Here is a 3,566-nt window from a genome sequence, read left to right on the forward strand (position 1 = left end):
GGCTGAAAGCCGTAAGTGTGTGAAAAAAAAGAATATTGTATTATGTTGTGGAACTACAAGGGCCAGCAAACCTCCCCCGCTTGCTGGTACTTGGAGAACCTCAAGTACCAGCATGCGGGGGAATGGGCCCATCGGTGCCTGTAGTATTACAATAACAAAAAATACCCAAATAAAAACACAACACACACACCTTGAAAGTAAAAATGTATTAAAACACACTTACACACATCCCACTCCGATCACGTCCACTTGTCCAGTTGAATCCAATAGGGGTACCTGTAAAAATGAAATGATATTTAGAAACTTCGTGCTTGAAGTCATCCACAAGTGGTGGAAAAAAGGAGAGGGAAAGAGAGAGAGAGAGAGGGCGAGAGAGAGACCTGATTATCATTCTGCTGCTGGCTGGGACTGGGGAGGATGGAGCAGGCGGAGGGGGAGAGCCGCGGTGATCATGCTGCTGCTGGCTGTGACCGGGGAGCAGGGTTGGATTAAGCCTTCAGGGGACCCAGGGCACTTAAGACAGTGGGGCCCTCTCCCTCATGTGACAACGGTGTCCTGACTTAGCCCAGAGAGATGGGTGTGTCCTCCCCCTCCCAGCACCTCATCACCTCTGCCCTTAGAATAAATATATTTAATGATCCCCATCTCAGTCTCACACGTCACCCCTTATATAATATATTTAATAATCCCCCCCATATATTTAATGACCCCCCTCTCACACCCAACCCATATATAATATATATATTGTAACACTTAAGAAAACCCAACAAAAGAGAGTTGGAAAGTAGACTCTTGTGTGGGACCACTCAATTCAGAGGATTGGATGTGTATTAATCAATTCTGATAAAACATAATTTTATTAATTCATTATTAAAATATGATTGTAGGAGTAAATTGTACGTAAATAGTATAGCTACGCGAAAATATAACACTGTGTTGTGTGTAATTCATGTGGTTTTCAATACCACAATAAAAACCGGAAATCAAATATTTGGGCTATTGGTTTTACTGAGATCACAGTAACACCTTTGTATAATATATGACCATCATTTATTCTACAGCAATCCTATTCAGGATTATTTAGTCGTAGAGAATTAAATCATAAGTCATACAGAACCGAATGCCAATTGGTATTATTGGGGATCACTCTAGATCTGGCAGAAGAATCTTTTGCAGTACCAGGGTGTTCCAGGGTGGTCTCCCATCCGAGTACTGACCCGGCCCTCCACTGCTTGGCTTCCAAGATCAGACGAGATCGGGCATCTCCAGCGGGGTATGTCCGCAATTTTTTAATCTGCCCGTTCAGTCAATCCCAATACCCGTATCGCCAAAATTGTATATCATAGGTGAACTGAATCAGTCGTGTGTTCAGTGTCTAGAATTATCTTATGCCCATAGAAATGAAATCGTAGCAATATTAATCATATGCAATAGTTATACACAGGGGCGTCCACTGTGCAGTTCGACAAAATTACATTAAGGACAGTTAACATATACAGAAATTCTATGCAAGGGCGTCCACTTGCATAGCCGGGATAAGATGGTGATATATAATAAGGCGACAATTATAGCAATCCTGTTGCTGTCAAAAATATAGTATATGTGGCTTCAAATAATTTATATCACACACACACCAAAGACAAAATCTCACTGTATGTGAGCCTCTCAATCCTGATCATGTATTTGCAAAAAAAAAATTCTTTTTTAAAACATCATGTCAGAGAGACTAAAGTGAGAGAGAGAGAGCAAGAGACAGCTAAGGATATTCTGTGATATCCACAGCAGAAGACAATGCCCATAGAAATAATTAAGTAGTAATTTGCTGCAAAGTTAGAGCTAATATACAGTTTAGGGATTCTTCGTGCAATAATCTGCCGTATTTAGGAATATACCAATTCGCTCCCAATACCTATTAGATACCGTATAAGTCCAGCACCTTTTGGAGCAGTCAGAATATGTGCATGCACTGTGATAATCAGATAGCTATAGAACTCAGGCTATAATCAGATAGCTATAGAACTCAGGCTATCATTGATAGACATATAGAAACATTGCTCACATTATATAATGCACATACACATAGGCAGCATCTAAGTATTTTAAGGCAAATTAATAGCCTATTAAGGCTGTAATAAATATGCTGAAAAAAATGGGGAGTTTTAAAGTATGATATATGTGTTCATACGATACCAATCCCAAAGGGGCTGCCTGTGGAAAACTGCCGCTGGTAGGTCCTGTTGGTAACAGGGCTCCGGAGGTGCAGTGAAGCCGAGGCCGTGTGCTGGCTTCAGTGGGTGAGGTTTGAGGCGGTTGTCAGCTGTTTCCTAACGCTGCTAGGGTCCGCTTCTCTACAGCGTGTAGTAGCGGTGTGTCTCCCGGCTCTCAGCGGCTAGCCGCCGTTGCCCGGGTAACTGTCCTGGAGTTCCGGTTATTGCGATCACGTGTGCGCACCACGTGACCGCAGGGGAGAGTATCCCCTATGATTGACATATATTTATTCAATGAAAATAATATTATATATGCCGGTTTAATAGTTAAATATTGTTATAATATTAGATATAATAATTAATAAAGGTGCACATTTCTCAAAACATGATAATAAATAGTGAGATTTAAAATCTAAACGCTGACAATCTAAAAGGTTATTTAACCTGGGGGTGATATGGAGATAACTATGTACGTGTCGTTGTACATATCTATATATTGACCAGATGGGCAAGGTGATATGTTAAAATATAAATAAATAAATATATTAAAAACCCTATATAGTGAATAAGATGTGAAATATATATATATATATATATATATATATTATGAGTATAATTATATATTAATAAATAAATAAATAAATGGATTAATTAAATATAATTAAGTATAACAATAATAATAATAATAATAATAATAATGATAATATGCTAAAAGGGGCCTATAGAAATGTGATTAAAAATGGAAAGAAGAGGGGGAAAAAACCCAATAGGGTGAGATAAGGAGGGGGAGAAATATATATATATATATATATATATATATATATATATAGTGGGGGGCCCGGGGGGGTTTTTGGGTGGGGGGTAGGAGAGAGTTGGGGGGGGGGGGGGTTTGGGGTGGGGCGAAGGCAGAAAAGTGGAAAGGAATGGGGGAGGTTTTAAGAAGGGGGGGTTATTTGTGGGAGGGGTTTTTTTTTGGGGGGGGAGAAAAGGGGGGGGTTGGGGTGGAAAAATGGGTATGAGAAGGGGGGGGCAAAGGGGGGTTGAGGGAGTGGGTGTGATTAGTTTAGAGAGGATAAAGTAGTGAAGTGTAAGTGATGAGTTGGGGATGAGAATAATGATAGAGTGATTTGTAATAACAATGACTTAATTGATGGTATATACCAATTGTGATTAATTATAATGTGACAAATAAAAGGGTAATTGGTGCAAAGACTGTATCTTACTTTTTATGTGGACAATTTATAACCTGAGAACCCATGTTGAAGTGAGGTGAAGATGTGATGTGTAGTGGTGTTGGATGAAGAATATAGATTGTAATAGATGTGACAATTATACTGATATTTTATGTTGTACTATTGT

General features: G+C 39.4%; 1 pseudogene; it reads right to left on the bottom strand.

Annotated features, from left to right (window-relative positions):
* Window positions 1-1,167: 1,167 nt before the first annotated feature.
* LOC134953896 (5S ribosomal RNA) lies at window positions 1,168-1,287 on the bottom strand (annotated as a pseudogene).
* Window positions 1,288-3,566: the final 2,279 nt, after the last annotated feature.

This window comes from Pseudophryne corroboree, chromosome 8 (genome assembly GCF_028390025.1).
Source record: "Pseudophryne corroboree isolate aPseCor3 chromosome 8, aPseCor3.hap2, whole genome shotgun sequence".
Taxonomy (NCBI): Eukaryota; Metazoa; Chordata; class Amphibia; order Anura; family Myobatrachidae; genus Pseudophryne; species Pseudophryne corroboree.